We start from the raw sequence: 12,954 nt of genomic DNA, 5'->3' as shown, positions 1-12,954 counted from the left end.
AGAAGCCCATGAATTTCGTAAAAAAATGACTTGTAGTATAACATGGATATCTTGTTTCATAATCATGGATAAAGATTATGTAATTTATTTGCATGAAAACGTGTAGACATGTAGGATATTAATGAAAGTAAGCATAATATATAATGACTTGCATGTAGGCCCCCATGGAATGCAATGTATTGGTTTTCATGGATTACAGACGGATTCCCAATAGCCAAAATAGAAGATTAGGAATACAACAACGGATATATATATATATATTTCAAGCATTTGTAAATCATGGGGCATGGACTTAGGGTTATCATGAACTTGGCTAAAAACCCTAGTTTAGTGAACTCTTGCATAATCATGGAAGAACGTGGCGTGGGGAAGAACAAGGATGTTCCCACACATAGATAGAAACCCTATATACCTGGTAATGCTCCAAAACATGTATCAATAATCTGAACTTGAAGAAGTATCCCTAAAGCTTTTGTCTTGAATCCTTTAAATGGGTTTTCTTGAAAACCCTAGGTTAGGAATGATGAACTCTCATTAGATCACATGAATACATGTTAAAATTGACTTGGAATGATTTGAATAGGCTTGTTTTGGTATTTTGGATTGTTAGGAGGAGAAAACCTTCATTCTAGGGCTTGAAGAATGTGAAAAGTGGGAAAAGAACTGAACATGACATCTTTATACTTAACTGAGTCGGGAAATTATACGGTCAACCTATACGGTCCGTATAAAGTTATACGGTCCATATAAATTGACTATATCTAACAATGATTAAAATTCTAGAAACTCAAATTTCCTAAATGAGTTCCACGGACTAAAAATATGGTCCGTATAACATTATACGGTCCGTATCGAAGCATTTCACAAACTTGGCAGAAACTGGGATTTTTGTACTCGCCTTGTACGAACTAGAAGTACAGGCCGTATTTTATTATATGGTCCGTATATCTAGTCATGAAAATGGGATTTTGATAAACTGCAGCAAATTAAATTCCAACACTTCTCGTATGATTTTCTAAGTCCCAAATCATGAACCATAGCCTTGTTTAAAGGTGCGAGGTGTTACAATAACAATTAACAAAAGTAACTCGACCCATATCATTATCAACACAATCGTAACTCACAAATTATCTCAACTCTGTCACATATCTGTACACACATGCTAAATGGTAATGTTTGCCCAAATAGCCATGAGTCCGATGCAATGCAATAAATAATAAAAGTATCTCAACCATGTACACACATTCTAAATGGTATTGTTTTCCCTAAATAGTCATGACCTACAGGGGACCCATGGTGTCCATGTACCATTCGCTCCGGAATTGACCTCGGATCACGAGCCCATAACTGGGCCACATCCTTACCCCCTGTCAAATGTGCCTTTTCACATTTATATTGCCTTTCTCATCACAATGTATTTTCATTCCACAATCAATTAGGAATTTGAACAATCACTGAATCAATATCAAAGAACATAAGTCACCATGCCATAAGTCATATCAAGACTCAAGAATTAATTCATCAAAAGCATGAACAAGGGATTAATCCAAGTCAACAAGAAGAGTATTCATTAACTCCTTCTTTATCATATCATAATAGTTAATCACACAATCAATCAATCAATATCAAACTTAGGAATTTCCAACCACACTTTATGTCCAAAGCCCTAATAATGCTTTTCCTATCAATTTCATAACATATACAATTAACTAATCAAAGTCTAACTCAAGTAGACCGTAACCTACCTCAATGCCGAACTGGAACAATGCAATCACTCCGCAATAGCTTTCCCCTTTCGCAAAGCTTTGCAACGTTCAAAGTCTAGCAATCATAACGCTAAGTGAGTAATGGATCCTCTACTCAAACAAACAACAATTGGGCAAGCAAACCCAACTACTTCTACTCTTTTCAAATGGGTGAACTATCACTAAGGGTGAATTCATCATGAAATCTACCCCAACCATCCCACTATTCCCATTCATGGGTTTTCTAATCAATTCAACCCTTTTACAAGCAGTTTTTATGCCAAAGTTACCATATTTATGAAACACTAAGTCTCAATCAATAATTCCCATAATTAATAATCAAGTTCTCATTCTAGGAAGTGATAATCTATACTCCTAGATGAATAAACAACATTAAAATCATTAACCCATTCATTATTCAAGGGTTTCTTAAGTTCTAGGGCTTGGTCCTTTCATTCACTATTAACAAACCATACACTAATCATGGAACTTAATGTGATGATGGAATGCACAAAGTAAAGGGTTGAGACTTACATGTCAAGAGTGTTTTAGTCCTAGCCTTAGAATTTTGCCACAAGAGTCCTTGGAAACTGTTTTGGAGTTATGTAGGGAATGGGTTCGAAAATAAGAATATAAAATGTTGATTCTGCCTCCTGTTGACCGCTGCACTCGATGTCTCGCTGTAGCGGTCTCGCTATAGCGGGAAACGTCCCGCTATGGCGGACCTTATTAACTCTTCCTGCCCCACGACGGTAATCCACCACCCGCTACGACGGACTAACTACAGCGGTCCATTTTGACCAGTAGTTCGAGTTTTTCCACCAGTTTCCAGCCAAAAATCCCAGCACCAATTCGAGGCCCTATAGACGCAAACCAAACATGCACATATATATAAAAACACGCTACGGACTCACCCGCTGTCTTAGAATTCCCAATAGAGGTCTAGCTTTCTAATTCACCCCCATAATGACCTAGCGGGTCGTTACAATATCAATGTATCATGGAAATGGGGATGAATGCAATGCATAATAACAATATCAAGTGAAATTATATCAATCCCAGTCATGCCACACAAAGACACATATCACAATATCAATATCAAATTAAGCTCTTTCCTCTATCCATGATAATAACATGATAAGTGAGAGACAGCCATCACAACCACAATATGAAAACTAAGTATTGAGTCTAAGATCACACCAATGGAGAGGCGACAAGCCCACAAATCAACAACAATACCAATCCTAAGTAATCCAACCTAACTTCATACCTGAAGGCCTAACATGCTTTCTCCGACAATAACTAACTCTACATATGTTTCGCTAATTGGAGTCTAACCAAAAGGTAAGTTGTAACCTATCTCGTTGCTGAGTTTGTACCACAAACAATCAGATCTGAGCCTGGCACGTCCTAAGAGCCTCCAAGCACTCAAAGTCTAGCCATTATCGAATTCTAAGTTAGAAATAAAAAGCAACGATACCCATACTGCTATACACTCGTTCGAATCAAAATCAACTAAGTAAAAGAGGGAAAACGGGCCCACAAGGGTAAAACAAGTATTTTAAAGATGGAATTGGTAAACCAACATTCTAGAAGTTCAATTCTACTCTCCAATGGCTAATTTAGCTCAAGTATTGATCAATTTCATCATTCAAAGCAAAACCCCTAATTTGAGTATAAACCCTAACTTTCAACATTTCAATTTCTTAACTAGAATAGAAGATTCAAGCCTATTGGTTACTAAATTATGAAGTTCATTGCTTGGATTAGTCAAATCCAACAATTAATCTCATATTGGAAGACTACAATTCAAATAACAAAGTATAGGTCAAAACTCATCTTCTTCCTTTATTCTATAGATTTTCTACCATTTATTCAAGCTTAGGAATGGTAATTAAAGGAAAGCAAGGTTACAGAGACTTAACCCAAGAAGAATCCACCTAGAATCTCTTTAAATAACCTTAAACACACTTAGGAGAAATAATTTTGGGAATAGGAAATTAAGGGTTTAAGTTAGCATTAAATACATTCTGTTTCTGAATTTTTCGCCGCAACGGAAATGGTCCGTTACAGCGGAACCGCTCCTGCGATGCACACCTTGCTATACCGCATCCGCTCCAGTGGAGTACTGTCCACTAGAGCAGATTCACAAGAATCCAACTAACACAGGCCAGCGGACCAGGCCTCGCTGAGGCGGGTCCGCTGTGGAGCACGATGTCTCACTGGGGCGGGCCATCAGACATCAGTAACTTGCTGGTTTTTCACCAATTTCTTCCCAAAACCTGACAATCACCCGAGACCTTCCAGTTGTAGCTAGATATATAAACATACATAAAAACACGCTATGGACTCACTCGTGATCTCGAAGTCTATTCGACCGGGTCAACACCCAATGGCCAAAAACTAGCTTTCCAACCAGTAACCTAAAATGCTCCCGAGTACCTCGGGAACCAAAATGAACATCCCACCAAGTCATAATCGACCCTCCGGACCCCTCAAAATTGACAAATTTCAGAAAAAGTACCGTTTACCTAAAAGTCAACTATCGGTCAATCGTTTTTCACTTTAAGGTTTTATTTCTCATAAGTCATCATAAATCTCACCCGATTACCTTGGGGACCATTCCACCCATCCACGCGGGTCAAAATCATACTAACGGGGCTTGGGAAATGGTCAATGGGGGGTAAATGGGTCAAAAGTACTATAACGACCAAACGGGTCTTTACATGTAAGATCATAAGGAGTGACTTACCTAGGGATAGAAAGGCTTTAGGAATGACTTTGAGTTCCCACATAGTATAGTACTATTCATCTGAGGCTACTAGGATTCCTTCTTGTGAGATTGCATTGTCATGGGACCCTCTTCGGTCTCTGCAAGTATAAAAGATGAGAATTATAAAGAGATTGATGTGTAAATGGAATCAGAGGTCTGTTTGTGGAACAATGAACCAATTGTGCATGTTTTGTTTGTTTGGCTAAGTGAACGGGTCTTCCATTTAGTTAAGAGTTACTCCTTATTCAGACTCAGAGGATTTAATGTATATGAGATGAATGTAGTGTATGAACTCTTTCCCTCTTCTCCTAAAATGAATTAAACTGTTGAGCATCAGACCCCAACTACTGAGTATTTGTTTGCACGTGTGATCATGTTTGAGTGTTTGTTAAATTCATGTTAAAATGATTAGCAAGTATAGATACCTTCTAACCGTACTTTCCTTTTTCCCCTCCCTCTTTTTTGCATGGAATTCACGGTGTGGACCACTTGGGACAATTTCTCACAAGCCACTGTTGGGCCTCTGCCCAACATCCTTCTTCTTTCCATCGAGTCCGAATAAATCATTGAGGCCTAACATTGGGTGAAAATGATTAACTGGTGGGCTCAATAGGCCCACCAGCCTTACTTTTCTCAGTTTTTATATTATGTATGCATATATATGTATTTGTAAAGAGCATGCGTAAATATTGAAACTCCTATTGGTTATGAACTTAGACAAATAGGCAAACCATATGTATATTGTTTAGAATGGCTAGAAACCCGTTATATTTCAAAAACCAAGACCCAACAAAAGATAAGTAATTATATCTTCAAGAATTGGAACAAAGAAAAAAAATAAAAAGTGACTTTACAATTTCTCTTCTATTTTTACAAAACTGAAGGTTAAAATAGTTAGAGTATATGTATCATTTTTGGATACAACTTGATGTTGTAAACTGAAAAATTAGAACAGTTTTTTGTGGACAGTTTTGAGACAAAACCTGCAACTTTAGTTCTTTCAATTTAAAGGCTACAAAAAACTAAAAACCTATTTAACAAGTGTTGTGAAAAATGGATTTCAAATTGCTCAAAATAGCTTAAGGACTTTTTAAACATTTTTTGGGCCAAGCTCACCTTAAGTTAAACAAACAAAAGGAAATACAATTGGACTTTAGTTTAAGGGAGGGTTTAAAACAGGATATGGTTGACCTTCAAAAATGATAAAAATGGATAAATAACTTGTATTTGAAAAGAAAATACTGTTGTATACTTGTATAAACCCATGACATTTTTACAAATGAGCGATACTCAAGGTTTTCCATGAAAATTTATAAGGACAAAGGACATGACATTTGGATAAAATTTAAGTTTAACTCTACTTAAAGAAAATTTTAAGTTTGTTTTGGTCCAGAAATGAAATGATTTTAGACCTTCTATACATTTTCTAAAAGAGATTCAACTTTTTATATCTTCAAATAAAGGGATTTTTGCCAAAATATTTGAATGATATGCCATGACAAGATATACAAGAATTTGATTAATATAAGCAAATAATTACAAAATCACACTTGAAGCTCAAAGGTCAACCGTATTCTACGGATTCGTAATATCGGGGTATCTTAACGCCTTTCCCGAGGAATCACCAGAACTCTTACTTCAAACTCTGATTTTAAAGGATTTTTCTCTTGTTTGAATAAATCATTTAAATTGGTTTTCCTCCATTATAAATTAGGTGGCGACTCTAAAAATATGAAATCCAAAAGAGACCACAACCTCGAAATAGCTTTTAAGCATCGCGTAAAAGTGAATCGTAACATATGGTGACTCTACTGGGGATTTTTCAAATATATTCTAACCATAAGGGTTTCAATATAATGTGATTTATTGTAATTATTTGCTTATTTGTTTACTTTCTTGTATATATAACTATCATTGCATGCATATCATAAAATGCTACCATACTGGCAAAAAGTAGCATGGATTCAAAGATGACACACGGGTTCGCGGTCGAGCCTTCACTAAAAAATACCAAAATAGTTTTCCTTGGAACACGTTGAGGGCAGAGTTGGTACACGGTCGTCCAACAGCCGACAATGGTTCACCTCGAGTAATCCGCTCGAGTCCCAGTCATTTGAAATGCCCACTCTAGTATTGACTAGGATAGAGCGAAGCCAAATCCCAACGGACTAGCGCATGCTTACCTAGATGGGCTTGGATATTTGAGACGTATCTAAGCCCATTAAGAGAATACCTTGTGTCAAGACGGTCTATGACCTAAAGACACCGCCTCCCACTATGTGCTAATTGGAAACATATTTGTGCCTATGTGTTGAACAATTGCCTTTTTTTTTTTTTTTTTTTTTAGGGGGGGGGGGGGGGGGGAATTAATAGTGTTCTGTTTTGTAGATGCCTACTAATCTAAAGTTTGACATGGTTCTCGAAGCTCCCGCTATACTGGAAATTTGGTGGGGTTGGTTAAGTGAGGAACAACAAAAGACAGTCACAAACTGTTTAAGACATCTACCCTTGTTGATGACTATGAAGGTTTGTAGCGAATTAATAGAAGTAATTTCTGGGTATTGGGACTTTGATAGAATGGTGTTTAGGTTCGGAGATATAGAGATGACTCCGAATTTGGAGGAACTCCGAGATTGCATAAACAATGTTGAAACATGTCTAAAAAAGAGGAAAAAACCCGACCATAACCTCTTAATCCCACAAAAGCCTACCCTCGACAAAATCCTGAAACTACTATCCTTATCCCATGCCAATTGGATCTTCGGTCCGACTGTAGCCTTTAAGAATTTGCATAACTGATTTGGAACTAAAAGGGGATTCATGGAGTATTCAACAGAATTCCAAACCTTTGCTGATTGAGAAGCTACCCAACCCTTAGCCTTTACCATATGCCTATTGGGACTCATGGTATTTCCCAAAGATAGACACCAAGAGATAGATACCCGAGTCATTTCTATCACCCATGCTATCTTTCATGGCATAACCATAAATGAAGAAACCAAATATTTTGACTTGGTCCCCACCATCATTGCCGATATGTACCGAGCCTTAAGCCTATGCCGAAACCATTATAGGTACTTCTAAAGGTGCAACCTGCTTTGACAATGGTGGATCATCAAACATTTGAACAAATCTAAGGGTACTCAATACCTGTGCAATCATAATAGAAAAGATGACCTCAAAGATCTTTGTCCGAATTTTGGACATCAAACCAAACAAGGTTGGGCCTTCATCTTCTCGAGGCTTAAGGAAGACAACATGCATGGATGTTACCTAATTTCATATCCAAGCGAGTTGTAGTTTCAGGTAGAAAGTGCCCATTCCTACCACTTTTGGGAATCTGAGAGATCCGCCCTTACGCACCTGGCAGCTTCTTCAGACAATTTGGTAGAACCCAAATAATACCCCAAGTAGGGAACATGGGAGAATATATAATGGACTACGAGGAGGATAAGATCTGAAATCTTTGGGGATATAGTCTGAAAGTGATATGGGCACATAACTTAGGGTCCCGAGACTTTGGCTCATGATAGGTTTGTACCCTAGATGTAACGAAGCCTATAAGGATATGTTGAGTGAACATTTGGCAAGGCACCCTCGTCCCTGGACCCAACCTTTACACTGTGTTCAAGACAAGTCCTACAAGGCCGAGATCAAAGCCTGTTTGACTTAAAGGCGTCTTTGATAATAGTGATGCCAAATACTTAGAGAAGGCCAAACATGATCAAGCCATGAATTAGGGTTTACATATGAGTGCTTCGAGGATCTCGATGATCGTGTGAAGAAAGCGATGGATGAGTCCACACCCATGACATTCACAGAGAAGGGGTTCCTGATAGATGCTTTGTTGACATTAACTCATCTCCGTATTTAGACCGCCCTTCGAATAAACCAGAAGGCTAGGACCGAGAGAGCTTCATCATTTGCCACTAGAGGCCATTTTTGCTAATTTTACTCTAATCCTTTATCATATTTTGTAACATGTAACGACCCGTTTGGTCGTTATCGCCAGTTTGACCCCGTTGACACTTTACTGAGCTATTAGCAAATATTTGACACACGGGGGTGAGTGGTACAATTTTCGAGGTCATCAGATGCGAAATAGGTTGGGTTTCGTGAAATTAGACTTAAAGTGAAAAAAATTTGACTCAAAGTTGACTTTTGGGTAAATGGACCCTTATCAGAAATTCATCAATTTCGAGAGGTCCGAATGGTTATTTAGAATTTGTGCGTATATTTAGTTCGGTTCCCAATGCACTTGGGTTCATTTTGGGACTTGGGGCGAAAAGTTAGTTTTGAGGTATAGGTGGTTGACTCGGTCAACGAGACCTCCGTTGGGAATTCTGAGGCCATGAGTGCGTTTGTAGTGTGTTTTTATGTATATCGGCATATCTAGTTTGTGTGTATAGGGCCTCGGGTGATAATCTGATTTCGGAATGAGTTTGTGAAACTTGAATTATTTTCTGGTTTCTGGTGTACCGCAATAGCGGCACCACTATAGCGGTGGCCACGCCGCAAAAGCAGCTAAGTGCATTTTCTGGGTAACCGCTGCAATAGTAGGGTGGGCACTGAAGCGGGACCGTTATAGCGGTCCCGTGATTGCAGAAGCCATTGACAGGCAGTGATATCATTTAATGACTTGTTAAAACCCCAAATCCTTATGTCATTATTCTATTCTCACAACCTTAGGCTTGGGAGGCGAATTTAGGAGTTTTGGGGAAGATTCTTCATTGAGGTAATTCTCTTGGCCTTAGATTTCATCAATTACTACATTTAATCATGAATCTAATGTTGGAAATCTGTAGAATCAAAGATGAATTAAATGGGTTTTCATGAAAGTTTCTTAAAAAGGGCTTAGACTTCATAAGTTAATTATGTTGATGAAATTGGTTAAGTTAGTCATTGAATCTGATGTATCTAATGTTGTTGAGCCTATATCTTCCATCGTCAGAGATTAATTCTTGAATTGAAAAGCTAGGGTTTATACCCAAAATTGGGGGTTTTGCGTAGAATTCAAATTTGAGTAATCCATGAGTTCTTCTAGCTTATAATTGATGGGAATTGATCATCTCGAGTTTTAATTTCATGTTGTGACTTATATATTCCTAATTTCCACTTTTTAGTTCATAAACCCCATTCCATAGGTTCGGATTTGGGTATTGAATAGAAGTAAGGTTTGAATAATGATTCGTCTTGATTCTAATTTCCTAATCTGGATATGACTAGACTTTCATTACATCGAGGAACAAAGGAAGGGAAAGACTAAGGTTTAAATATTGAAGATTTGCTGTTCGACCTTCCAGGTAGGTTACAGTTTACCTTATGGTGAGATTTCGATTAGCAAGGCATATGTTTAGATGATATTGTCGGAGAATACATGTAAACCTTCGGGTACGAAGTTGGGTTGGAGATTGCCTTAGGTTGGGCCTTGTTGAAGTATTTGGGAGCTGGCCACCTCGTTGTGGTGTTGACTTATCTTGTTCTATTTACTTATTAGCTCATTTCCACATTGAGACATTGGATAGTAGTGCTTAGTGATATATCATGATTATGATATTGTGGTACCTTTCTTTGATTTGATATTGAGATGAGAATTAAGATTCCATTGTTGCTTATTGTGTAGCCTTATTATTGATATTAGTTGTGTGCCATGTGTTTTATTGATATTATTTTGCTTTACTTATGTTTTATGATTGTTGGGATAAGGGTCCGCAGAGGTAGGAAAGGTAGGTGCCTGCACGACTTAGTATAAATGCGTCGTGACAAGTTGGTATCCGAGCATTAGGTTTGTCACGACCCAACCCCGTAGGTCGTGACTAGTGCCCGAATTGGGCACCCAAACACATTCATAAATCTGCGTCGCAAACAGATGGCTCATACAGACACAAATATCAAACGCTGTCTCAGATTATATCAAACTGTCGCAACATCTAATATATATCAGAAGCCGACAAGGCTATCAAATGGCGCAACGGCCCAAAACATATACAATGCAAGCCGACGAGGCTGCCACGGCGAATGAGATCGCCCAAAACAAATAACATACAAACACAACTGTACAGAATGGGCATAACCCACATACATGTCCACAGACCTCTAAACAGACAAACGGAATCATAAGACGGGACAGGGCCCCGCCGTACCCCTGAACAAATATATACAAATGCAACGAACGGATATATATACCAAAATATGGCTCCGGAATAAGGGGAGCACTCCGAACAGCAGAAGAGGGTGTCCTAAACAGGTGGATCACCAAACTGTGCGTCTGTACCTGCGGGCATGAAACGCGGCCCCCCGAAGAAAGGGGGTCAGTACGAAATATGTACTGAGTATGCAAAGCAGAAAATGTGGTATACAAATCTGAGTCATAATCGAAATAGAGGTACATAAAATAAATGCATTTCCCAAAATATCACAATGTTACTTTAAAAATACGAATCATGCATAGGGCACAGAAAATATGGTCGCCCGCCTGTCGATGGCGCCATAACACAGCATAACACCAGAAAGTTTCAAATCTCCGAATCCCCGTCACATATCACAACACAGCATAACGCCAAACACAACATAACGCCCAATATAAGTGGAACCCGGCCCTCGAGTGAGGAGCGCGGTGAACCGTAAACACAGCATAACACCGGAGTATATCATAATGCGCACGACAACAGAACCGGCCCGGGACTCGGCGAAAGATATAACAGAATGCACAAACGGAGTCGTGAGGAATCATATGCATAAAATCATTGTCATGAATCCAAAAGATAAGTAAAATAGTCATATTTGAAATCGGAACAATAATTACAACATTTTCTTTCAAAAGTTGTCGAAATTAAATAAAGGAACGTCGCGGGACCCACGGACGGGTGTAGACCAGTGGGCCGCCTATGGAAAACATACTCATCCTACATCATAAAACCTTCTACGAAAATCTCAAAGCAATCCGAGCTCTTCTGTGAAAGTTATGGGAGTTTGTAGTTTTAGAATCGCTAAAGAATAACTCTTTAAAAACCAAGCTTTCATGCAATCTTTACAAATCAATAATTCCAAGGACAAAGGATCAATATTTCATCACATCAACATATGAATGTCGAGAAACAAATGCGTATCATAGACATGCTCGGATTGCGAGAATAGAGTTTCCTCGAGGCTCGTGTCATAGCCTATTTTAACTAAGGCATGCCAAAGAAGAAAAAATAGAGCTTTACATACCTCGTACGCACTCAACGCTAGCTCAAACTCAAGATAAATCCAACCTACGTCTCGGGCTGCCCAAGATCTATAAACAAGTCATAATATGCCAAACATTAGCTAGAGATATTTGGGCATTTAATTCCAATTTAGCCCTTAATTCTACAGAAATTTGGGCAGCATTTCCCCTGTAAATAGGCCACCCCGAGAATTTAACTCGGCCAAAATCAACAACAACAACAACAACCAACCTAGCAACATTAATAATCAATCCGAAAGGCAATACAACAATAATAACTCTCTTTTCCATCATTCAACAACATTCAATATATTTGATTCAACGGCTTACGTTCAAGCCAACATCGACGCTCATACATTCAAATACTAACCCGAACCCATACCAACAATATTTAAAGACATTCTAAGCAATTCATATAACACTTCCAACAATCCAACAATTTCTCCAATCCACCCGAAATCAGTCCCCAAACCCGAGAACCTCACTTTAACACATTCCTCATTTTCAAATCATGATTTGCATCCACAATTCACATTCTAACAATGCTATTCTCATCAATATACAAATTACATTAAATAGACAATAACCTCCAAATCAGTCCGCAACAATTACAACATCAATTTGAGTCATTAAACATTCATTTCCAACATAGAATTCATAACGACGACGACTAAAACATTAAGCGATATTAATTCATTTCTTATTACATGAATGGCCTACATTCGGCCAACACCTCCCACCAACATACAAAAATGATTCTCACTCCTTACTCCACTCTACAACAATCACAACATGCTACTAAGCTTTAATTCATAGCTTCAACACAACACAACACACACCCACTTGCACGGCTAGCAAACCATGCACACAACTCACTTCCAACATACTATTTTTCATGATTTTCATCCATATTAGCATACTACAACATACATACAACCTTTATAACACATAAAACATGATAAGTTCTTACCTTTTTCCTTCCACTTCACAAGAGGCTAGGGTTTGCGATAATGAAAACTAGCAGGTTGATCGCTCCAACGACACTCCCACGCTACTTAGGGACCTCAAAATAGTGGGTTTGCATCAAGGAAATAATTTTGGCAAGGCTAGAAATGAAGTTGGTTTTCTTGCTCTCTTGGCCGAGAGCCTCAAGGTTCTTCAACTTCTTGTTTTATTTTTTTTCTAAGTGTTGAAATGGGTAAGGATGACTTAGAAGTCATCTTTTA

This window comes from Lycium ferocissimum, chromosome 4, assembly GCF_029784015.1.
Source record: "Lycium ferocissimum isolate CSIRO_LF1 chromosome 4, AGI_CSIRO_Lferr_CH_V1, whole genome shotgun sequence".
In the NCBI taxonomy this organism is placed as follows: Eukaryota; Viridiplantae; Streptophyta; class Magnoliopsida; order Solanales; family Solanaceae; genus Lycium; species Lycium ferocissimum.
Note: the sequence above shows the minus strand (reverse complement) of the source record.